Genomic DNA, 26,838 nt, shown 5'->3' on the forward strand with positions numbered 1-26,838 from the left:
ATCCAATCTTTGAGAAATAACCTTTTCATGTGTCTTCCCAAATAAATTACCTCCCTACCTCATTAAAACAGAAGTTTTCATACTTGCCTTACCTATAGATATATTTGGTTTCTGATCATAATAAAAGAGTAAATCTCATCAGGAATATTTTTATCAGTACACCACCAGGCTTTTATTTGAGGTATTTATTACCAAAATGGAAACATTCCTTTTTTTCTTTTTAAGTGAAACAGTATTTCTTATTAAAATATTTAGCAGCTAAAAGCCTTTAACCATTCTTTCTTTATTATTTCATCTGTTTTGTACTGACAGTTTTTAAACCCTTCCTTAAAGCTAATCAGGGCCAAATAAAAAAATAAATAAAATAGATTCCAATAGCAAAACTGTGATCAAAAAAAATGAGACATTAAATATATAACAGACTGTGAAGGTGTTTAAGATCAGTACATCTACATGAAAATCTTTCCAGGCTATAGACCACACAGAGAGAAACACCATCCTGAAACAGTGATTAGTGCTCAGCTTCCAGTTTCAGATGTTCCCCCATAGTCAGCATTTCCAAGCAGCTGCTCCCTGCTCAGCACACCCGTTGCTGTAGGGCTCTTCTGTCCCCAGGCAGTCAGGTCCCCACCAGAGAAGCAAAATGGCCATTTTTCACTCTGCCAGCCCTGGCAGCTGTGCTGACCGAAAGCAGGCAGCAGCATGGGAAAAGGGAGGGAGATGTTAGAGGGCTAACAAAAATCTTTTGAAACCCAGAAAATTTTGTGTATGTGTATCTATCCTTTTATATAGAGATCCATATTTTATAGATACCTACACTTTAGTTGTCTGATAGGATCTTCACACCACTCTGGCTACATAAAAATGCTACAAGGTAGGTCCAAATAATTTTCATTTTTTTTTTGCAATATAAGGACTTTGTTTATGAAAGAACTTCATTCACATTACTTCAATAAAAAATATACCAAGGGTTGCTGGAGAAGGTTTCACTACAGCTCTCCCTTCCATCAGAATACCTAGACCTATAAGGCATCTTGAAGCAGCAAGGGAGTTTTGGGTTCACTGAAAGGCAGGGAACAATAAATTAGTAAGAAAAACTAAGCAAAGGGATAGAAGACATGGTGGGAAATGACAGAATTCTGTCCTTAATAATATATAGGATAATCTGATATACATAAAGGAGAAATGTGGTGTTTCCAGGCAGACCTTACACTAGAGTTATTAGAAACACTCAAATCAAAAGTAAACCTCAAAATGCCCAACGTGAGGAAGCAACAAGCCTCATACAGTCCCTTGCAGGAGAAGCAAGTGACAAACTCAAAATCTGTGTGGAAAATCAAGCCACATTTTCTGAGTCATAAGGTATTTTATCTCAAGACTATGCTGCCTGGGTGAATGAGTTGCAGGTTTAAAGCAATAAAGTTTAGGTAGAGCTGTATGAATATTTCAGAAGGTCACCTGGCAACATTCACTAGGCTACTCTTTACGCCTCATTTTAATTTAATTCTCGACCTTATGGTAAACCAATTTTGTAACATGGCTGAGGAGCTGGTGTATAATTTCTGCCAGCTAAAAACAATATCAAAACCTTTCCATTTTTAATAACTCTGATATATTTAATAAATCATCAGCCAGTAGAGGAACAGAGATATTACAAAAAGTAGAAATGCATGTACTGACTATCCATATAGACATTTGTTTGCTTATTGTATTAGATTTAGGATTTCTTTACACATTTTAAAAGAACAGAAAGATGTTTTTATCCAAGTAGAAGAATATTTTATTGGAGCTACCAAACAACCTTGACTCTGCCCTGTAGTGACATTTAGAAGGAATAAAGATGAACAAAAAAATTTCTCCTTAAAAATCAGTGTCAAAAGAGAAACCTTTTTTCAAGTCCTTGCCCCAGAGATTGCTAATGCAATTGCATGGAACAGACAAGGAATTAAAAAAAACAAAACAAAACAAAACAAAACAAAACAAAAACAAACCACCAAAACCATAGCAGAAGTGGAATTTTAGACAGTCACATGCCTATTCCCAAATGGTGACTTTGCTTTCCCTTCACCCCCCACCCCTCAATCTAGAGAGCAGCCTTGAGCCAGTTCTTCTATCTTCATCCACAGCAATAAGAATTGCAGAAAATGCCCATGTCCTCTCCATCACAGATTCTGGGGGTTATGCACTTCATTTTAGTTGCCCAATCCTCTGTATTAATTACATGAAAGTACCTAAACTGCGTTTCTGAATCACTGTTCCCATGCTGCCTTACAAAAGTAGGCAAGACTAGTCTTCCAAAGTCTGAGAGAAGACTGAAGTTTGAGGAGTGATTGATTCTTCTAAACATGGTCAGAAGTCTGGTTTTTCCATTTCTTGAAAATCCTAGGAAAAGTTGTACTGATTTTAAATGAAAAAAATACCCTGTATTTTATAAGCACCCATGCAGAGAAAACACCCTTCCAATCAGACTCAAATTTGCATCTCTCATCCTGAGGAGCATGTAAAACAAAATATAGATTCCACATCTGTTTATTGCAGTTGTGCATTTCTACTTCTTTCTTTGTATTTTTTCCCAAAAATAATGCATCATTGGAGTAGAGATAAATGCAAGACACAGGAGTTTTAACTCTTCATGGGGATAGTAAAACATATAAAAGATATGCAAGGAGAGCAGGAAAAGGTTGCAGATTTTTTTCTCTATTCTATTTGGCTTCCTTCAACTTTGCCTGAAATTTTGACTGAAAACAAGTTGGGTATCAAGGCTCTTCTCTTCTCTTCTCTTCTCTTCTCTTCTCTTCTCTTCTCTTCTCTTCTCTTCTCTTCTCTTCTCTTCTCTTCTCTTCTCTTCTCTTCTCTTCTCTTCTCTTCTCTTCTCTTCTCTTCTCTTCTCTTCTCTTCTCTTCTCTTCTCTTCTCTTTTCTGTTTTCATCCCTTTGCCTTCTCTTACTTTACCTTATCTTACCTTTTTGCAGTAGAATTTTAAGAATTGTAATGATTTTTTTTATGTTATTCTGTACATACTGTGTCCTATCTGTTGCTTTGCATAGCTGCTTTAAAGGAAAACCAGCTTTTTCCCATTAGATTACTCTGCTGAAGCTTGAAGCCAGCTTTTCATGTTCAGAGGACATAATAATGCCCTTATTCTCCCATATTTCGTCTCTGATGTTAAAAGTATATTGTTTAATGGTGTGCCATGTTGTAGTGGTTTGGACTTTGTTTTCCCCCAAAGGATAAGAAAAGTGGTAGACCCCAAGGGGTGGAAACCCCTGGAAGCTTTGAAATTCTGTCCAATGAGCGCTCCTGCGAAAGTGTAAACATATCACAACCAGACCGGAAGAGAAGAGTTGTAGTTTGAGGTTAGAAGAAGGTGGCCATGTTGTGAGCCACGAGGAAGGGGCTCTGAGCCCCACAGGGGGGCTTTGGCCCCCAGCCCCAGCTGGGGCCTGTGGGGACCTGGAACAGCATAATGCTGGGCTAGGTGCCTATAGTTATGCTGGGAGATGTTTTCTCCATCGTGGGCAGTGGCCGTGGGCAGTGGTCGGAGAAAGCAGCAGCTGGCACTGACCAGAGAAACGGTGGCAGAGAGCCAGAAGAGATAAGATGGAGCAACAGAGACACGCAGCACCAGAGAAAGAACTCCTGGAAGGAGAGCCGAGGAAGAGAGAGTCAGCAGCAGAGTTCTACAGAGTTCTGGGGGTAAGAACTGATACCAGACCCCCCAAAACTCCTTTGAGACCTCCGAGAAGGAGGAATAGATGGACTCCTATTTTGAGAGGAGCCTTGAAGTACATGCAGCAGCAGAGAGAGAGAGAGAGGAGCTGAGAAGCTCGGTCGTCCTGAGAGCTCAGCCAGGACGGAGTGGGGGAGGTTGGCCTTGAGGGCCCTCCCTTGCTGCAAGCTACAAAGAAGCTCGCAGCCTGAGACAGGGCACAGAGGCCCTGCAAGGAGCTTGAATCTCCTGAAGATACCAGACCGTCACGAAGACCCCCTGTGCTTCGTGATATGACGTGGTGAAACGACCTTTGTCTGGGGTGACGAAGCCCACGGAAGACCACTCGTTTGGAGAGACGAGTGGCCGAGGGCGATACCCCCTCGTGTGTGCTGGCAGAGATCCAGCTATCAGCTGCTACAAGAAACAGAAGAGAGAGAGAGAGCCTGCTGCCTTAGAAGATGCTGCTGCTTAGTGACTGCTACTCTGAAGAAGCTGCTGCTCTGAGGGACTGGAAGGGATCTGTCCTTCTTTCCCTCCTGGACTTTTATTTGGAGGGGAGAAGAGATCTGATCCATTGTAAATACTTATGTCATGGTAGAGATAGTTGTAGTCGTGTGTATAATGTATTGTAGTATTTATTTGTATAGTCATTGTAATATATTCCCTTTCCCCATTCTGAGTCTGGTTGTGTTTTGTCTGGAAAAACCCATCTCACATTGGGTTGAGATGTGGGAGGGGGGATGGAGCTAGGGAATTGGAATTTAGGCTATCTCAAACCATGACACATGTCATATATTATAACTGAAAAATAATTAAATATTATTAAAAGCAATCAAATTCTTTTCAGGTTGTGATGTGTATGTTATCTCAAACAGCAATGGTCTGAAACCTCCTGCTTCACACTGCTGAAAGTGGAAATTCAGGTCAGAAAAGTGCTGATTTATGAGATTGTAGTTTAGACTCCAAAAGGAGAGTGTTGGGAAGGCATTTCAGGGCTTTGCAGACTCATGCCATAGCAGGTCACATCTAGCAATTTTATTATTAATGCATCCATACTCTTTAAAAAAAATGCTTTCTATTTTATGCTGCTTTAGACCTTCGGTGTTTTGCTAAAAGAATAACAGAAATGGTAATAGCAGACAAATTTTCTGCAACATGGTCAGATTCTTCATATCACAGAGGGGGTTGGAATTCTGACTAAAGAATTCTTTAGCTGATGACAGCTCTAAAGGGTTTTACTCTTAAAGTCCTATACCAGATATAGACATAAAGCAATGGATGTCCCTAAATTATATTTGAATGATAAAAATTATTGGTAAAGACAAAAATAAGGAAAAAACATCGTTTCTGTTTTCTATTACTTCAGAGACAAAGGAAAGAACTTGTATGCAATAACATTTAATTTGCTGTTAAAGAGCCAGGCCTAATTTTGTGATTGAGGGGTCTAGAGACTCACACTGAAACCATATAGAAGTAGTCCTGTAATAGGACTACATACATTTATTTATTTGCATGACAGCAAGGGGAGAGTCAATTTTTAAATCACTAGGTTTGTTTGGCTAAATCAGTGCATGGTGAAAGTCTCTAAAATTTATACTGGAGTTTACAAGTTGCAATGAAGACTAGGGACACTGTAACTCTAGCTGCTTCATCACAGACAGACCTTTTCTCATCTTCAAGTCTTTACACAAGAGAGGTTCATGTTCCCAAACTTTTTAAGTAACTGAGTTGTACTTTAATTGAACTGGAACCATGCTTTCACAGAGACAGAATACCAGTGGGGTCTCTAAATATGGAAAGTTAATGAATGAACCTGTTGATCAATGATTAAACTATCGTAATTCACATGAAGCATGAATGTGTGGGTGACCACTGGAATGCACTAACAGGGAAAACAGCAAGATTCTAGAAGCTCTAGAGTTTACTCTAGAAGCCCTCCTAGAGGTTACAGTTAAGTAGAAGGCATGTTCAGGTGACTGCCCCAAGTCACCTGCAGTTCTGTGTCCTGAGATATGCAGCAGTCAGGCTCTGCCATCTGAGTATTTTCTTTTTAAGAAGCTGCTAGTCCCACCCCCAATAGCCTCTGGAAGGAAGCAGCACCAGTGAAAGGATGCACGCTGAAGGAATTGATGTGCTGAGATGGTCCCTGGACACCTGCTTTGGGCAACATACCAGTGCCCTTCACACCATTTCCTGGGGGATCATTCTAGAACATATTAAATAGCCTGTCTTCTCTAGGCCATGCCATTTTGCAGCTGAGTTAAGTCATTGACAAGGAATCAAGTAATCTCAAAGATGCATCTCTCTCACATCTCTTTCAATGTGAATCAAAGCTCCTACTTATTATTTCACCAGCATGAAAGTTCAAGTGCAATTCAAATGTGTACATTTCACTGACTTCCACATCTTTACCTTGTAATTCTTGGTTTTATAATAGGCTGTCCTGGTTAGAACAGCTGGGACCGATTCATCACTGAATGGGTATAGCCCAAACTGTGTATCCTATAGCCCTCCATGCCATTTCCCAGAAACTGTTGTCAGTAGAGGCCTGCGAGGTGTGTGGGGGGGAATGTTCCTGAGCACCCTCATACCCTTTTATGGAATTCCCCGCTCTGAGGGAAGGACTAAACACCCTTTTATGGAATTCCCCGCTCTGAGGGGAGGACTGAACATTCCTACCTGAACTGGAGAGTATATAAACCTGGAGTTTCGGAACCTTTTTACCACTCGTGGGATCCAGAGGAGGACTGCAGCTCATCACTCTCAACCAGACTGAGCTCACCGCTCTCAACCAGACTGCAGCTCACCACCACCCTCGGCCGGACTACAATTACCACTTTTGGCTGGACTGCAGCAGCTCTCCCACCAGCAGGTTTTTCCCCTCTCCCTTTGCTTTGGACTCAAGGGGGGGCCCAGGTAGCACCGCTTTGTTTGTGCCCCGGGGTGCTGGGTTGTACATTTGGGCTTTGTGGGTTAGTGCCTGTTGCTTGTCTGTGTGGTCGTACTTATTGTATTATTTTATTAAATTGTTATTCTGACTTGTAATCTCTCTTTGAGTTGGCTTGGTTTCCTCTGCTGGTTAACTTTTAAACCAGCACATAGGCTTAAAATTAAAAGTTAACTTCAGCCATAAGCATAAGTCCTTCCACAATTACAGTGTTTGAATTACTTTTTGCAGTAGTATTTCATAGTTAGTATGTACTCCTTTGAATAGTAATTTTGTTGCTTCATTTAGCAAATTTATTTTAAAAATCATGTTCTCAGTCTTTATTCAGAAGGAACAAAAATATTTCTGTCTCTTCAAAATGCAACTGAGTGCATTTTAGTTACCCATTAAATTATGAGAATTATTAGCTAATGCAACAAAATTAGCTTTCAGTAACTTGCACATCAAATCATTTTCTGAAGAAGCTCATAATTTAATGAATGTATGTGACCTGCTGCTGAGAATTTGTTCATCAAGCATTTATTAACATATGGTTCATAGAATCATAGAAGCACAGAACCATAAAATGGCTTGGTTTGGATGGGACCTTAAAGATCATCAAGTTCCAACCTTCCTGCCATGGACAGGGACACTTTCCACTAGACCAGGTTGCTCAAAGCCCCATCTGGTCAGATCTTGAACAATTCCAGGGACAGGGAACCTACAAACTCTCTAGTCAAGTAATTCTTTGCCAAATGATTTATGGTTAAAAACATAAACTAACTGAAAAAAAATCTAATCTGAAATTTCTTCTTGTATTCATACATATTATCTACCCTCTTATGTGTATACATATGTGTATGTGTGTGTGTTTGTATACATACTTTTGTAGACTAAATTCTCCATCAATTAAATGATTCTACCATTTCTGTTATGCTATTGGATATTTATATCTGAAGATATTTACAAGAGTATAACTATGTGAAGCACACTAAGACTTCATATCCATCTGTCTTGCTAATCAGAGAACAAAAAAATCTGATTTATACCCACAGAGTGATTACAAATGAAGCAGAAACTGCCTTATGGGATTCAACTCTTTATCCATAACTGTCTGGTTATTATTCCAAATCCCTAAGAGTGAAACCGTGACTTTTAAAAATATTTCCCTCGATTTCTTTATAGCCCCTGAAAAGGTCTAAGACAACCTCGTGAACTTTAGTACACTAACTATCACAGCTTCCTTCTAGGTTAAGTAAATAAGGATATTTAACATAGGGACTAGTTTTAGGTACTAGTATGGCCTATGTGCCAGGTTTTGAATGATGCATTCCTGGACTCAAGCAGAACTGCTCCCATGTGGGGTGTCAGGTTCTGGTCCCAAACCAGCTTGAGAGGGCTAGAAGTAGAGGCACTAGCACTTTGCAAGAGGTCTGATGTCAGATATGCTGAGGACCTGTCACTCTCTGTCAGTGGTTTGATGGGCCTATCTTTGAAACCAGAACTCTTATCATCCAATTGTTACCAAGTATAGTTTTAGGCTGTAAACTTTCAGACCCACATCCTCTCTTTAACAGCCTTGTTTCAATTGTGTGGGCAATTGGCAAGAAAGATATGACTGGAGTTCCAATTCTGTGTGGCTGCTTGCAAAGGCTGCAGCTTTCACTGGATCCAAAGCACAGAGGCCTCAAGGGTCTGGGCACTTGCACTGGCAGTACAGGTGAAGAATTGTCCCCATATACATAGGAAAGTATCTACAAAAAGCATAGAGGATTTAATAGGGTTTTGATTTGGGTACCATCTATAAAGAAGTATAACATTTCTTGAATTTGACATGTCAGCTCAGCATAAAAATCATTCTGCTGTGTACAGAGAGACACCAACCCATCACCACTTGTACCGTGTTTGAGGGCTTGACTGGAACACATGAAATGCACTGATTTTGCAGTGATCCTCTATTCACCAGTAAAAGGTTGTTTTTCAGTTTTGTGAATGCTTTCTAATACACCCCTGGACAGACTGCAGGCAGTGGCTCCTTTGCTTCTTATTAGGACACTCATCATAGAAAAGGCTGAAATTGGAACTGATCTATTAACAGAAAAAAATAAATCAAAGTAAAGAAAAGAAATGGGTGATTCTGCCAATAGCAGGATGTATCCCTCTAGTTTTCAATGTCACCATTACGGGGAAAAGGAAACAAGATGAAAAGCTACGAACAGGGAATGTGCACATTTGCATGGAGCTGCTCATGCCTCTAGCATTTATCAAGCCATGTTTACTTCTTTTTATTCTTTCTTTACATGCGCACATCTATATTAACCTCTTTGTTTTCTTCTGATTTGATGATGAATTATAACCTTTGCAAGCACTTCAGATTTTATACTCCAACTGGTTTTCCATGCCCTACTTGTAGTTTTCCTATAAGCAGATGTCAGCAGTTCAGCTGATTAACCTCACTGGCATCCAGTCACAGGCACATCTGCAGTCACATTTCTGAAGATGGATAGATTAAACATCCTTTGCACTATTCTAAAATTATGTCTACGTAGTTCATCATTTATCCAGAGAGATTGAATTTTATGTCTTGTGCTGAGCCAGTAATACTCATTTGGGAATAATCTTGCATTTGATTTTTTTTCTGAAGACTTGAGCAGGCAGAACTCTACCATTACCTGGGTGAAGATCTCAAACATAAGTTAGAGATACCATTCTGTGTTTTTTTCCAGGTGATGACTGCCACCTCAAAAAAGGCTGGCTGGATATTTTACAAGGGAAAGGTTCTCTGATAGGCAATTTTTGGTTTGTATAAAGCATAATGTCCTGTGGAAATATGTTTATTTTAAAGAATGTATGTTGGAAACCTTCCTTCCTTCCCTGTCACTTGATACTCAGATAGCTTGAATAGCCACCTGGCTCAGAAACAGGACAACTCTAGTTCAGCCAGGGATGAATGGCTTCCAGGTCCACAGATCCATATGAGAGAACTTTCACAAGTGATTTTCTCATTTCCTTTTTTAGCAGGTTGCTTTTAATTTGGGCTTTTTAAAATATAAGGGCTTTACCACAAATTGAAACAAATATCTTAAAATCTTGGACTGGTCTTTGAAGTTGAGTTACTAAAAAGTGAGTTCTGCAGCCATTCTATTCCAGTGGCTCTGGAAAAGCTTTTACTGGCTTTAATTACCTGGAACAAGGTTCTTAGTTTGCAATAAGTCGTCATCACTGACTTCAGCCAAGACAATGTCGTATTTTTTTACGGAGACATCGTTATACATTTCCTTGATGAAATATGAACTACAGCACCCTAAAGTACAGATAAAATTACCTACTTATTCCTCATAGGCCTTGTGAGATGCCTTTCCATTACTGATATGAGCTTTTAGAGCTACCTTTGGAGTCACTGGCTAAAAGGTCAAGTGCTGAGCCTTCATTATACTGCATGAGGGGAACAGCAATTAAGATAAATTGACCTCAGGCACATACATTGTTAATTGTGCAGAGGGATCTTAGAAGACCTGAGAGAAAATAAGAGCTGAAGATTGAGAAAATCAAAGTATCAATCAGAAAACTCAAGAGAAATCAAGAAGTTCAAGAGAAAAGGCAAGAAGTCTGGTTTGGTCACACAGAGGTGAATGACCAGAGTGTTGGGGTCCCAGGCCAGGGCAGATGTTTGGTGCTTAGGTTGTGCTCCACAAGGCACGTGTGTGACTGTGTAAGGAAGTATCATCAAACTCTGCCATATTTTCATATTAATCTTTTAAGAACTATTCAAACTCAATCTCATCTACAGACAGTTGGATTTTATTTTCATTTTAAAATTAATGCAATTAACTGCACAAAATGCAGGCTGTGTACCACAGGCTGGTCATACCTACAACCTGTACAACAGAATGACTAAGGAGTTTTTGACAGACAAAGAATGTCTCTCCAATTGCCTGGTCCTGGAATTTTATTTTCAAAAAATTAAATCATTTTCCCACTAGTTCAGGTATTGAAATAGATTAGTGAATTCCAGTTGAATATTATTGATTGCTTGTTTCTGTTATTATTTAATCCCTGAGGTGATTTCATAGCAAACTTTCTTTGAAGTTTCAACAACAAAAATATTATCCCACTTGGTTTTTTATTCAGGCAAGAAAAATAAATTTCCAAGGCTTAAAAAAACACGTGCTCATTAGACACCTGTTAGTTCCTGGGAACAAATAGTTCTTCCAATAAGCTCAAGAGGGGCTTAGTTCAAATGCTGTTTGTCAAGGCCAAGGACTAATGAGCATTTCTCAGATCAGTGCAGCCTGGGGCGGGGGGATGCACCACCACAGTCTATCCCGTGATTAAAGTCAGCTTCTCTCAGCCTCTACACACAGTATTTGTGTTTAGATGTGTTATCAACGACCGCCACCTCAGTCTTACGTCATAAGTGCCCACAATTTCTTATTTGTTAGGGTTTTTCATTCAAAATGGTCTGTAAAAGCAATTCTTACACTGTTTTTCAGTCCCAAGTTGAAATGTGAATTTATTATTAAAGTAACAGCACCTGCAGTGGAACTTTTTGCTTTGAAATCCATTTATGGACATTGCTTACTTTCCTGAAAGCAGAATTGTCTGCTTCCTTTTTTTTCAAGAGCAACTTAGCATCATGAAACATGACTGATTCATTTTGATACACTGACATTTTTGACATACTGGCATTTTTCCAGTTTGAGCTCAGTCCTTGGGAGTTTGTATAGCCATGCACTCTTACCATGGTGAAATACCACACACTTGCCATACTCAAGAGCTCAAGCTTACAGCATGTGGTGAAAACACCTTCAAGGCACAAGTTGCAGAAACAGATGCAAAAGCTCTGAGAGGTACGTACATGATGGCTCCCACACATCCCTGCACCATGCCTCCAGAGCAGAGAGCATGGTGGAATACACTGCAGAGGCACCTGCAAGACTCAGACAAAGCGAGGGAGCTGTGCCAGTCCTTTCAGCCCCAAACCAGAGCCATGGCTGAGGTGGACGTGGGAAGAAGGGTCCAGAACAACATGCATCTCTGCCAGCTTCTGCAGGCAAGGTGGTCTGTGCTCGGGGAACCACTGCAGAACCACGTCAGGGTCAGATGCCAGCCAGTACTATGGCAAGGGAAGTGGGCAGGATGAAGTGAGTTACTTTGCTGCTCTGTACTGTGGAGAGGTTAAAACACAGAGCTCTTTTCCATGTTTTTGTTTTCAAAGTTACGGTCAAAGATAGGGATGATGCCACTGCTCTAGCAATATGAATCTCTTCAACTTACAGCTTTTTTAACTCTCAAAACTTTTTAGTGAGACTCCCCAGTAAATATTCTAGCTACAGAATTAAGAGAGAAGTTTTTTGTTTTCCGAGGAAAAAAGGAAGATATCCCTGTCTCTGTACTCTGTGTCTGTGCAGTGTCTCGGGCTATCAGAGCAGCATTACAATTTCATTTAAGCCATAAAAAGCAAGTGATGATTTCTCATGGCAAAACTGTCATTTAATGTAATCATGGTTGGCAAAACGAGTAATATTTTATCTCTGAAGCAGTAGGAAGAGCAGGTGCATGTGTCTCTCTTTTCTTGCTTTCATCAGCAGTGTTGCTTGTTATTTTGTTACCATCTGGCAAGGACAGCAGGATCTACTAAAAAAATATTGCTGTTAGTTTTTCTTTAATAAAACATAGTTACCCAGTTACCATTGGCCCACAACTGAACAAGAAACACATGAAGTGTGAGTTTTCAATAGGATTTTCTGAGGTAATAATTTTGTATTCTGTCAGTTTTCTCCTCTGATAATTCTTTTCTCCAAGGAATGTCGTTGATCCATTACAAAAAAAAAAAAAAAAGGGTGAACAGAGAATACCCCTTTGGTTGCCATTACGTTAGTCTTGAAGATTCTCATCCCTTGGTATTTCATCTTACAAAGCACACTCATCCAAGGAAATACTATATCTCTTTTGAGCACCTTAGGTTTTTAAATATGTCGAAAGATTTGGTCAAAGCAATAATTATAATGCTGGTGACAGCACTACACAAAGCCAACACAGCAGGCTAATGAAAACAGGCAGGTTGGTTTGCTTTAATGTTACATGAGTGCTGCTCCATTGTCTTAAATAGCAAAAATTAATACTGCTGGCTATGTCAGCTACTGGCCTAAGGTCTGAACCAGTCGCAGTTACAATATTTAACACAGTAACTAGAAAAACAGAGAATTCCTATATGTCCCATGAATGTGCACATATTCCAGTAGCAAAGCTACTCCCACAGACTGCTTATAGAGGTGGGAGGGAATGGAATTTCACTTTGTGTGCCAATCCAAATCATGCATTATTTTAAGACCATGCAGCACCAACTTTGTAGAATTTCATATTATCAATCAAGTAAAACATGCATGTTCTTGTGTAGAAAAAAAAATTACAGTTAAAACTGCAATATGACATTGAAGTTTTGGAAACAAAACAGGCTAGCTTTGCTCTGAATTTTTTCTCCTTGTTGAATTGTTCTTATTGTAGAATCATAAAGACATAGAACAGTTTCGATTGGAAAGGACTTTAAAGATTATCCAGTTCCGGCCCCTCTGCCATAAGGGTGACTTCACTTAACTGTTACAGCTTCTGAAATATGATGGATAGTGGCTTAGCAATTTCATCTGCCAGCTCACTCAGGACCTGCAGATGCATCTCAGCAGGTCCTGTGGACTTGTGAACCTTCAGGTTCCTTGGGTGTTTACAAATTTGATCTCCTACAGCGGGTGGTTCCTCATTCTCCCAGTTCCTGCCTTTGCCTTCTGCAAATTGGACAGCGTGGCTGGAGCACTTCTTGGTGAAAACTGAGACAAAAAAATCATTGATTACCTCAACCTTCTCCATATTCCAGGTAACCAGATTTCCAGCTTCCTTCCAGAGTGGACCATTTTCCTAGCCTTCCTTTTATCACCGATGTACCTACAGAATCTTTTCTTGCTGCCCTTGTTGTCCCCGGCCAGATTTCATTCTATCAGGGCTTTAGCTTTCCTACTTCATTGAGTCCTCAACTTTCTTGCAGTAAATGTGTATCTGCCGGCTCCTGAAAGCAATTCTTCAGTATAAAATACCAGGCATCACTATTATTCACAAATATTTGTAACCAGGAAAATCATCCGGATTTGTAATTTTTAAAACTGAAGTTACATTGCAATTCAAACTGACTAAAGTCTCATGAGTGAGATTTAGGAAATGAAACAAGCCTAGAAAACAGAGATGCAAAAGACCATCTAAGTCCTCCATTTCATTCACAGAATACATGTTTCTTTCCCTAATTTTTTGGTTCAGTATAATCAATAAGATCTAAGTGACAGGAAATTATATGTAAGAGATGAAAACAGTTTTGATCTTTTAATTTCCTCTTCAGTGTAGTTAATTATAATTTTAAGCTTAATGGACTGTATATGTGAAAAGTAGTGATTTGGTTGGTAATTTTCCTGTAAAGCCACTTCAGCATAAAAAAATAGTAGGTCTTCAAAACACTTCTCAGAAATCTGTTCTACAGACTTTTATCTGCCAGCTCACCTGGAAGGTTACAGTTTGCAGAATACATGATACCGAGGAGACTCTGCAATATCTAGTGCATCATGACATGGATCCTGGGTCCCTGTTAGAAAGAATGCCTAGTGGAAGGCAAGACATATGTGAACACACACTTGGAGCCAGGCCTCCAAAGCTTGTTATCTCCTTGCTTCTTCAGAGTACTTAATAGTGTGTCCCTACTTCAGGAAAACTGAAGAACTGAAGGAAGCTGAATTGCAGTCCTACTATTGTCTGCCTTAGAAGTCAAACTGATTTTTGGTTGTTTTCTTTTTCCTAAAAAGAGGGGAAAAATACTACCATGCTACAGAAATTTTCCAGATTGCAATCACTTTCTCCAAATGACAACAAAATCTGTCAGCAGACATTACAGAATGGAAATTGCCAGGATAGCCGCCTCTAAAATGTAGTATCACTATTCAGGGCAGGACTAACAACACCTGTAAGAAGATGTTAACAGTAGAAGAGTTTACCTCAGATCTAGATCCTCCCTTGTATGAAAGGACAGTGGGCAGTGTTTGATGTTGCTCCACATGAATGCTCCTTTGTTATTCTGTCCTTGGCCAAGGTGACCACAGGTATCCCTATAACCCATCAGTTATCCAATGAACTTTTGTCACTTCTCTCCTCCCACCATGATATTTCAGTTCCTGGTTTCAGTGTCTTTTGGTGTGTTTGCCTTGCCCAGAAAGTCCCTTTTCCTCTGCCAGGAGCCAGATGTCCCCCATTTTCCAGAGCCACACTCAAACAGAAATTTCCTTAAAGGCTTTAAGCCTGGAAATCCAGCCTTATTGTTCCTTTTGGTTCACTTGATCTCCATTACTGCCACTTGCAGCTTGTGAAATAAAAACAGGCATCAAAACATGGGAAAAGAGAGTGCCCATCAGACTGGGCAGAAGTCCACTCCTGAGCATGCAAAGACCTCCTCTGTGGCAATGTCCCTTCTCATTTAGGCATCTGGACTCAGATAGATGCCCAGAGAGCCCAGCAAAAAGGACAGAAATCTCAGGGATGTATTCAGGAGGATGTATGCCACTATTTTAAAAAGATAGATAAACAACACAGGTTAAATTTATGCCCCAAGAGGTTTGATGATACTGTTATATTGCACAATGTATATTTACCTGAGAGCTGAAAAGTGAAATTAAACTATCATATAAAACAGGAAAGAGCCATTTATAGTTTCTTGAAATACACAAAGCATTATGAGCTCTAAAAGTTCTTTTTGAGAGTAAGACTTAATGCTTTTTTTAAAAAAGCACTCAAATCAGAATGGCATTTCTTTGATATACGTAGATTGATTGTCCTAAAACCAGTGAACACAGAGAACACTAAATAATGTATTGTGGCTTAAATAATTGAAATAGGGCAGATTTATGTGGCTTTCTAAAATACATTTGATTCAGCTGACTCAATAAAATATGATTGTATAAAAACTGTCTTGAAAGTTACTCTAGGAAGAAAAAAGAAAGTGAGTTCAAGCAGCAGAGCAAACAGACTTGCATGTGGGAGTACAATAGATGATGTCTTTGGCACCAGTACTCATTTTACTCCCATTCTCTTTTCTACTGGTCTTATTTCTAGTTTTACCCATTTTTACCCTTTCCCTTTGCTATTTACCTGTTACATGATGGTTTTCATATCACCAGTAGACCTCTTGCCTTCTTAAGCTTAAATAATTCTGTTAGAGAGGGAAATCTATAATTTAATTTTCTCCAGGAGTCAGATTTATCTTTTCTTTCCAGACACACCTTTCACAGATGGCAAAAGCCATATGAACTGAGCCTATGACTGGTAGTGTTTTTGGATAAGGAGTTTCCAGCACACAGTAGTTCAGTTGAGATATACAGGAAAAAAAATTGTGTAATAAGTGATAAATAAAAATATTTAAGTGAGATAATTATTTTATCTTGAAGTGAGACTTTTAGTTTACTTTTTCATTGGTACTTGAATTCATGCTTAATCTGTATATTAAAGAGAGCAAATGTTTAGTTACAAAACTGAATCACCTAGCTACTTTGGCGCAGACAAAGCAGCTTTGGACACAGAAATACTTCTTTAGATTTCATCATAAAGGTTAAATCATCAAAATGTGCATGAAAATGACTAAACTTAAAGCTGGAGAAGTTTAAAATATTCAAAGGAGCTATTCAGATTTTAAAGTGAAATGCCATAAGCTAGACCTACAGACTTCTGATTTAATTCCTGCCTAGGTACCAAACTCCCCACAACGTGTATGAAAATATTCTGACAGACAAAGGGTGTGCAAGAGAGAACAGTCACAGGTTTGGGTGTCTGGGCAGAAGAACTATTGTGGGCTCCAGTGAATGGTCACATGCAAAGCAATCATTGGATAATACAGAAATATGATGGGTTTAAAAATGTAAATTTAGTAGTTCTGATGGCCTAATAAGATCTTTAGAATTTATCCATTCATATTTTTAGACTTTTATCCTGGAATAGAAATAGATAGATAATAGATAATAGATTTAATGAAAGTGGAGTTTTTCAGATACTCACGTCTCTTCTAAAGGAGGTGTGTAAAAGGGAAAAAAAATCCCCACCATTGTGGATTTATGATCAAGTAATTTGAAATACCAATACTGATCTCTAGAAAAGGCATAATACAGTTAGAGAAATGTAATGGTAAAATGTATAACTTTTGCATTGTTCCAAAGGTTGCTATTGTAGTACCCTAGATATATAAAAACAGGCTTAGATACAAGCAAGTGAAGCTCATTCTCATTCCACGTGTCACATCTGCTGTTTTTTCTACTCTATTTAATAAGGCAATAATTCTTTGCACCCCATATGGCTGGAATAATCTGAAGTTTTACATATTAATATTGTCTGTTCACCTGCAATTATTGGTGTAACACTACAAATTTGAAACAATTTTAATTGCAAAGAACAAGTCATCAACCACTTTTTATTTCTAGATATTACATCCTGCCTTACCTGTTTCCCAGGAATAACATGAAGTGATTTAAGTCAATAAAACGAGTAGGACACATACTGAGAACCTAAAATCCTTTAATCTGTATTTTGAAAACATATTGGACTGAAAGTAAGGAACAAGATATTCTTCCTTTTTGATAAGCAAGTGTTGCATTTTAGTTGGCATTTTGAGAAAGCTGGGAAAAAAATGAAAAATATTCAGGTTGTATTTCTGATTTTCAAATCAAGTTTGATAAAGCTTAGTTTATGTAGCTAAGAAACATTTAAAAACAAATCTCTTAAAGGCTCCTATCAATTTTATTTTCAGAACATGAAAATTGTTATAGTAAAGTGCTATATCAAAGAGAACATTTGGTGGCATGAATGTTGGATTAGAAGCCTGGATGTTACCCTTGGAGATGCAGACTCTCAATAGCAGTCATAAAATATACATCTAGACCTAAAAGGCCTGAAACATATAAAATGTACTTTTAGTACTTGGGACCAAATGAAAAAATCACATCTTTACATTCTATCCTGTCACCAGTTAAGACGCACAGGGCACCCATGTATGGGTAAAGACAAAGTGAATGGGGAAAGGATGGGGAAAAGTATAAGGAGGGGAAGAGCAGAGAGGAGTATGTGGTGGCAAAATGGTAGAATCTTCCTTAGGGAAAGTTTTCTTAAATCCTAATTTTTTTTCTCTCCATCCTTATAGAAAAAAAGAAATCAAACGCACTACTTCCCCTGAACCTACATTTCTGCCCTTTTTGAAAACTTCACTGTAGTCAGGTATTATTTATCCATAGTAGTTTTTGCTGGTCAGGAGCAATTGCTTTACACTGCCCTAAGAAAGCATGTTGGCAATGCAGTGCACATTTCCACTGTGCTGAAGTTGCAGTGCTCCCATGAGCAGAATTCTTTTTAGCTGGGAAATTCAGTTGTGTAAATGGAAACTGCTTTACCTATGCCAAAAGTAAATGGAAAGAGATTTAAGTTTTCAGAGACTCCATTCTGTATTGCTCATAAATCATCATACTTATTACAATGAATCAAAATGAACTCCTCAGGAATGCTAATGATAAAGTTTTTAAATGGTATGGCCAGCAGCCTAGCCTCCTTGCCTTTGGACTTAAAAGCTTAGTCCCAGAATGAGGAATACAGAAAAATTATTAAAGCCAGTTAACCAAGTATTCAAAATTGTCCCCATAATGCTTTCTGAGCTGTGTTGATGCTGTTTTCCATTAAGTTTTATTTATAACTTATTTGCTATTGATCTATCTCTGTGCTCAATTATTTTCATTACCTCTGATGCACTTAAAATGCAAAAAGTAAGTATTTAACAGAAAACAGTGCAGAGTGTGATGCTACTTGCTTGTCAGCAAATGCACACTTACCTGTCCTGTAAATGCTAAGGATCGTACCTGATTCAAACCCAAAGTGTGTGTGTGAGCTCTGAGAATCTTCAGATGCAACGGATGGAATTCATCTGTTTTCAGCTGTTTGAGGGTTAAAAACAGTCTGAGTTAATTGCTTAAATTCTTGAAATAACCAAAGAAAAGAGAGCAAAACTTAGGTCAGGATAAACAGGCCTCTGTACTCTGAGAAGTACCTCCCAAGGTACCAAGGTGAAGAAAATTGATAGCTAACTCTATTAACTTCAGTAGGCATTTTTAAAATGTCCATTTGTTAAAAATGAGCCTAGCACAACTCTTCTCATAGTTTAAATTCCTGAGTTCAGAATAAATACCTAAAACCTCAGAACATAATTACAGTTGTCATTAGATAGTAGAACTATAAACAAATGGATTTAATATTTTCTGTACAAGTGTGTGCTCTTAATACTGGATCACAAGATAAAGACTGAAGCAATAAACTCTGAAATAAACAACAGTTTTGCTACTGATTGAAAGCCTCAGACTCGTGGTGCATATCTGCATATCGAGAAGAACTGAAATACTAAATAACATTCTTTATTATTAACTTGTCTTGATTTTTTTTAAAAAAAGCACCAGTGTACTACCTGACAGTGCCTAAGTAAGGTAATTTTGTTTCATGAAACAGGACTACTTACTAAAACATTTTAGCAAAAACAAAAGCAATTTAGAACTTTATGCGGCTACGCTTTCACATGAATTTGTCATTTTGAATTGAGTGCTAGGAAACCTGTAGATGAGTTTTCTGTATCTTCAAATTTCAGTTTTGGGGAGCAATTTAAGTAAAGTTACTCTCTTTCCTTGATCCCAAGTACTTTCAACAACTAGAAAGTAAAAAATACCAATAACCATTAGCTTCTTCCCGGCCTGAATGTCCCTTCCCATCAGGCATCCCAATCCCAAACTGCTCGCATAATCAGCAGTTTCCTCATGAACCCAAATAGCTGAAGCAGGTAACTGTTCACTGGAGGCAACACAGGATTTCCTAGCAATGTGAAGAGCTCAGACTGTGCTAAGTTCACGTCCACCTCTGCCATCTGCCATGGTCTGTGGTCCATGAGGAGCAAGAAAGTGAACTGTGCCATGAGTCTGGGTGCAGCTGTGCCCTAACAGCTGACACAAGAGACAATAACAAAATGAAGCAGATGTGGATCCAGGCCACTAATCCTTTACTTGCTCAGACAGGAGATGGAAAGGACACATCACTCTCTCTGTGCTGAAGTGCAGAAGGCAGCCTGCCTTTGTCTGATGTCAAATATTTAATGTGTCTAGTTCGTGTGTGGTGGATGGTTTGGGAAACAGATTGTCTGAGCCTACATATGACTTCTGCCTTGAGAGAACTGCCCAAAACAGAGGGAACAAACCAGCTGGTTTTCCACAGTCCAGAAAAGGACTGGTGGACATACGTGGTCTGCTATGCATGGCAGCATGATTGAGGCCTTACAGCAGCATCTTACTAGTCCTGTAGTGCACACTGAACCTGGGATGATGTAACCATGTGTAGATTGGCTCATATTTGTCCTGTAAAATGATTTGGCAGTGCACAGATCTGGGGCTAATGGTAGTCAAGTGATGTCACACTAGAAGACCTCTAATAAAGCATCACTAAAGAGAACAATATGTATTCCCAGCTGATCGTCAGATGAACTTTCTCTTTTGCAATTTTTCCCTTGGTTCTGTCACAGCAATTACTTGGCAGAAATATTGCCAGAAAAAAAAATAAAAAAGAAAATAAAGTCTTGCAGTCAATACTAGAGAATACAAACCTCATAACTAATAATGTAAGTATCCATGTATTACTCTGAATACATGCAAAGTTGAATAAAAAAGCCTAAAAAAAGTAGTCTTTTTTTCATGGTGGATGAAAAATTAAGTTTCAGAAAGAATTCAGTTTATGGTTGGTATTTTTTACTTTCAGAGTTTTTTATGCATAATTTTGAGTGACTACAATAACTCATTCATCTCTACAAATCACATTCTGTGTTCTTTTCTATAATTGTAATAGGCACAATCTGCTCATCTTCATCATGGCTGGGCTTCGCGAACGAAGATTTGGGAAAGGCTCTACCCACATTTGTTACAAGCACGCTGGTGGCTAATAAGGTCAATACAAGATAGACGTGTCTGATTGCAAAAGGTACAACAGAAAGGTTCATTAGATGGTATATTCTGCAAGACACGATTCTTTCTGTGTTGTCTTTTCTCCTCAAGAGTGATCCTGTGTGCATTCTCAAAGGAAACAGCAGTGTTATAGATGGTGTGTCTCCAGATCTCCCAATTTCAGGCCAGAGTAGACCAGTTATGGTGATCAATATGGCCGAGGCTGAGATGTTGTTTCAGGGAGTCCTTGTATCTTTTCTTTGGGGCTCCTCTCTTGCAGTAGCCAGTGGCAAGTTCACCATAGAGCGAGATCTTAGGGAGGCAGCAGTCCTTCATCCTGGAGACATGCCCTGCCCAACACAGCTGTGTTCTCAGCAACATGGTCTCAATACTCGTGACTGCTGCTCATTCTAGAACAGATAATCTGACCTTGGTCAGCTTGGTCACATAATCTGACCAGTGGATGTTTAGGATTGTGCGGAGGCAGCGTTGATGGAAACGTTCTAGGAGACGCAGGTGGTGGCGGTAGATGACCCATGATTCGGAACCATATAAAAGAGTAGACAGCACTATGGCTCTGTAAACACTGATCTTAGTACTTTTCTTCAAGTGTTTATTACGCCATACTCTTTTACGGAGTTTTCTGAAAGCATTATATGCCTTTGCTAAGCTGTTGTCTATCTCCATCAATCTTACCATCCGAGGAGATGAGGCTGCCTAGGTAATTAAACTGCTGGACTGATTTGAGCTCTGATTGGCCAATGGTGATGTGGGGATGATGGAAGATTTCCTGAGGTGCAGGCTGATAGAGAACTTCTGTTTTCTTTAAGCTGACTTCCAGCCCAAAGAGCTCAGCAGCATCTGCAAAGCAGGATGTTAAATGCTGCAGAGTTGCTTCTGTGTGGGCCACAAGAGCGGTGACGTCAGCATAAAGCAGCTCCCGGACAAGATGGTTTAAGGCCTTAGTGTGGGCCTTCAGTCGTCTTAGACTGAATAGGCTTCCATCAGTACGATATCAAATGTAGATACCGTCTTGATCATCGAGGTCTGCAGTGGCCCTTTGGAGTATCATGCTGAAAAAGACTGTGAATAGAGTTGGTGCAAGAACACAGCCTTGTTTCACACCACTGGTTATTAGAAAGGGCTCAGAAAGTGCATCACCATATCTGACTTGGCCGTGCTGATCCTCATGAAGTGAGATGATCATTTTAAGGAACTTGGGGGGACATCCTAAACGTTCCAAAATCTGCCATAGACCTTTTCTGCTCACAGTATCGAAAGCCTTGGTGAGATCAACAAAGGTTACATAGAGACCTTTATTCTGTTCCCTACACTTCTCTTGCAGTTGTCTGAGAACAAATACCATGTCTGTGGTACTCCTGTTGGCTCTGAAACCATACTGGCTTTCAGGTAGAATTCCTTCTGCTATAGAGGGTATTAGTCTGTGCAAAATATTCTTGCCAGGATTTTGCCAGCAATGGAGAGCAGAGTAATACCTCAGTAATTTGAACAGTCTGATTTAACTCCTTTCTTCTTATACAAAGTGATCATGAAGGTCTGATGGTAGTTCGCCTAGTTCCCAACAGCGCACTACAAACTCATGAAATTTAGCATGGAGTGCAAGGCCCCCATGTTTCCAGATTTCAGGTGGAATTCCATCAACCCCAGCTGCCTTGCCAATTTTCACCTGCTGTATGACCTTAAAGGTTTCTCCCAAAGTGGGGGCAATATCCAATTCATTCTTCACCGGTTGTTGTGAGATGGACTGAATTGCTGAGCCTTTCACTACACAGTTTGTACTGAAGAGAGTCTGAAAGGGTTCAGACCATCAATTCAGAATGGAGGTTTTATCTGTCAGAAGCGTTTGACCGTCTGCGCTGAGTAGACGGCTTTGGACTTGGTATGTAGGCCTGTATGCTGTTTTCAAGGCCTCATAGAATCCTCTGTGATCACCCGTATCTGCGCATAATTGAGTTTTCTCAGCTAGATTGATCCACCACTTGTTCTGGATGTCACGGAGTTTCTGTTGGAGCTTGCTGCATGCAAGACAAAAGGCTGCTTTTCTTACATGACAGGATGGCAGTGCAAGGTATACTTGGTGAGTGGTACTCTTCTTCCTCAACAATTCCTGGATCTCTTGATTGTTTTCATCAAACCAGTCCTTGTTCTTCTTGAAGGAGAACCCTAAAAATTCTTCAGAGGACTGCTGAATGCTGTTTTTAATATGTAACCAGAGTGTTTCAGGAGAGGGATGTAAAGAATTTATAGAATGATTTTCAAGCTTAGTTTGAAGATTTGCCTGGAATCTCTCACTGTGGCTGATTGGAGATTGTTAACTTGGAGTTTCCTCCTTGGGATACTGCCCCTTTTTGGTTTGAACTTAAGACTGAAGTTAAGTTTGCAGCACACAAGTCAATGGTCTGTTTGGCATTCTGCACTAGGTATCACGCGGGTGTAATGGACATCGCAAACATCCCTCCATCGCACCAAGACATAATCAATGAAATGCCAATGCTTAGATCTAGGATGCATCCAGGTTGTCTTCAGGCTATTTTTCTGCTGAAAGATAGTATTAGTGATGGTGAGCTGTTGCTCCGCACAGAATTCTAGCAGAAGTCGATCATTATCGTTGCAGTTTCCAACACCATGCTTGCCTAATACTCCTTTCCAGGCTTCAAAGTTCTTTCCTAATCTGGCGTTGAAATCACCAAGGATAATGATCTTATCATCTGCAGGCACCTTTTGGGTAAGGCAGCGCAGATCAGTGTAAAATTTATCTTTTTCAGTAGGGTCAGCTTGGAGAGTTGGGGCATATATACTAAAGAGGACAACATGTTGCTTGTTGTGTAGTGGAAGGCGTAGGGAGATGATGTGATCAGAATAACCTGTCGGCAGATTTTCGAGTTTAGGAACAATAGAGTTTTTGATCATGAAGCTGACTCCTGAGAAATGCCTTTCGGTTCTGGACTTACCTGACCAAAAGAGTGTGTAACCGGCACCATGTTCTCTAAGGCTGCCTTCTTCATGAAGACGGACTTCACTGAGAGCAGCTATGTCGATTTTGAGACGTGAGAGTTCGTGAGCAATGAGGGCAGAGTGATGCTCAGGATGTCCACTATTCGCAGAATCAAGCATGGTTCTAATGTTCCAGCATACTAGAGTCAGTTTGGTTACACCTTTGGAGGCAGGTGCATGCCTTTGTCTCTTGATCTTTGTGTGACCGCATTGGAAGAAGATGCCTGTTGGCCTGCGGTTAACCAACCAGGGTGAAGGTGGAGATGAGCTTTGTTTAGGCCACCTTTTCTAGACCCATCTCCGTGTGGAGCAAGCAGTGCTGTCCTTGAAAAGGCTGCTTGGTCATTCAGGGTGCTGCCCCAAGAGACTGTCATCTCCGGTCAGTCTCAAATGACCAGTATCCTGAACTGCCTACATGCAGGGTTGGGCCTGCGGCTTCCAGTGCACCTTTCACCTGCCATTTCGACCCTTGCCCGTCACTACAGGGTTTTGTGAATGTGGGTAAAGCCTTTGAGCCTGCGCAGTGGATTTTTTAGTTGAGACGCAGTATGAGCTGAACTGGACCCACCCTTTAATCCTAAGGTTCATCTGCCAGGGTCGAATGAGCTTGGACTGTGGCAGTGAGGTTCTCAGGATGTAGGTTTGATTAGGGTGTCCTTTTCTTAAATGGATGGCCTTATAGGGCTAACCGTGCTCCATCCACCCCGGTTTGGGATTAGAGTTGTCCTGCTCCTAGGATGACTGCCAGAAGGCTAACGAGCTCACCCTGCCCAAGTATGTATTATATCTGACCCTACGGTTTGGACCTGTCTGGCATGGGTGACCCTACCGAAGACATGTACCATCGCCAGCATAGCTCGCAACCACATAGGGTTACACAGGCTACATTACTATTAAAACGATTAGGGCAAGTCTTTCACTTCCTACTTTTCTGCCAACTATGCATATTCAATCCTAAGGAAATACACAGGAACAACCCTTTGTCCTGACCGCCCTTGCAGGATGTAACAAATATATCCAGAAAATACTGAGCTTGGGCAGTAGCTACAGGTGAGCCAAAAACAAACAAACGAACAAAACCGTCCCGTATCCACCCGGGGTTCGAGTACTTCTCAAGGCCCTAGCCCAGCAGATACCCCCAACCCCCCAGAAGAAACCATTATCCACCCTGACCTTACCCTCTCTCCACCGTGTTATCTCATGCTATCCCATGTTATCCCACGCACCACTTACCTGTGACACTTCATGCAGGGCTGCCCCACCCACCCTCCTGCCCGCCCACCAGTCTGAAGGAACCCCACAGCCTGCCCACAGCCCACTCGGCACCCTTCCCCTCCCCCAGACTGGGCCAGCAAACCTCTGTGTGCTCCAAGGCCTCCCCTCTTCTCTCCCACGAGGGCGCAAACCAAGCCGGCGAGGCTTCCCCTCTCCTTTCCTGCCCCAGGGGCGGCCCCGCCCGGGGCCACGTGGTTCCAGCGGGCCCGGGAGTGGCCCTGGGCCACCAGTTCCGACGGGGGGGAAGGGACCCCTCCTCGGCCAGCGTGGTTCCAGCGGGGCACAATCTGCAAATGTAAAGTAGATTTTGTGTGTGAAAAATAGAGCAATATTTTGCAGTTACATAGTTCTGTGCATCTGTAGCTCTAAAAAAAAAAAAAAAAAAAAGAAAAAGGAATAATGTCCATTTAAAAATTTTTCATTTTCTTAATAGCGTGCCTTGGAGCTCACACTTTCTATGACAGTTATTAAATCCCTAGAACTACAGGAACTAGGATAGTATCCAAGCTGGAAATTTAGATGAACTTTACACTGCAAATACATACTCACATATTTGGGGTTTCTTTATTTTTTTATGTCATTGTTGTTTATTTTAATTCATTATTTTATAAACTATTTTATACTTTTTACCTAATTTCCTCTATAGCTGAGGTCTCTTTTTCAGATATGTAGAGAAGAAAACCCCTGCTATTGCTGTTGCTGGATACCTCTGCCTGCTTGCTTGGTTGTCTAGGCTTTTCTTAGAAGTCATCTCTTTTCTTTGCATAAGATCTGCATGGATATTTGGACTTTCTGGACATTAAATACATATTTTTACTTGTCTACCAAAAGAATCCAGGCCCAAGTTCTTACATAAGCACAGAGCTCATCCACGCTAACATCACTACCCCTACCATGTTTTTGTCTGTCCTCTTAGCACTCTCATAGGCAACCTCTGGGGTAGCTTAGGAGTCTATAAAAGTCAGAAAAAATCCACAGGAGGCATCAAGGACCAACCATCCTGTTCTAGTGGAAGAAAGGATTTGTCTGTATAGATATAAACTCTGTAGTCGTAATTGTCATGAGAAGCAGAGAATAGACTGTCTCCTCTGGTTTCGTTAGTATACACACTACCTAAGTGTCAGTGTCCTTCCTCACTGCCTGACTGGATTTGAGCTTGTACCAGTTCCTCTACACTTGATTTTTATCTCTGAAGCCTGTTAGTTAACTCTTGCTAATTAGTTAATGAGTGCTTCTTTTCCATTTTGCTACTGTCTCTTGCGTCAGAAGAAATTTTGTTAAAATCTCCAATTAGATGTGTACACATAAACAAGACACATGAACAGGCCCTGAAGTATGCTAAACAGTATAAATACTGTTTATACAATAATGAATTTGTCATTCATTATTGAATTAACAAATGAAGTTCTGCAAGAAAAGATAAATGGTATTGGTTGCTATAACAAAGTCAATTTATTTTCACTCAGAATTTTTATAGATGTATCTTAGGATGCTTGCAATCTTACTTCTAATGAACAAGAGTAGTACTCCAATTCTGCTCTACTTTCAGGTTTGTTAAGCTCTATCTGAGTTAGTGAAAGGACAGTACTATTGATAACATTACCTGCAATATGTCACTATCGAATGGGTTTACCACTGTTACAAACTGTTACATTCCAAATTCTGGTACGGTTCCTGCATGGAGAATTCTAATCTGATAGCTTGCATATAGCCTTGTCCTGGATTAATCTGAGCAGTTCAGTAAAGCCAGCACAGATACACATAATGCACAAACATCACTCTAGTGAATTATAAGACAATCTTTTCTTGCTGGACAGTGCCGTAGAAAATGGCTGTTAGCACTGTACATTTTATCATGGCGATTTTAAGTGTCCAACTCC

At 40.1% G+C, this 26,838-nt stretch overlaps 1 long non-coding RNA gene across 1 annotated transcript; it reads left to right on the top strand.

The window, feature by feature from the left end:
• The first annotated feature begins 3,747 nt into the window (after positions 1 to 3,747).
• LOC116785755 lies at positions 3,748 to 11,602 on the top strand. The gene is made up of 3 exons (XR_004356702.1): positions 3,748 to 3,830; positions 5,184 to 5,193; positions 11,592 to 11,602. It is a non-coding gene; the product is annotated as an uncharacterized LOC116785755 (long non-coding RNA).
• Positions 11,603 to 26,838: the final 15,236 nt, after the last annotated feature.

Source organism: Chiroxiphia lanceolata, chromosome 1 (genome assembly GCF_009829145.1).
Source record: "Chiroxiphia lanceolata isolate bChiLan1 chromosome 1, bChiLan1.pri, whole genome shotgun sequence".
In the NCBI taxonomy this organism is placed as follows: domain Eukaryota; kingdom Metazoa; phylum Chordata; class Aves; order Passeriformes; family Pipridae; genus Chiroxiphia; species Chiroxiphia lanceolata.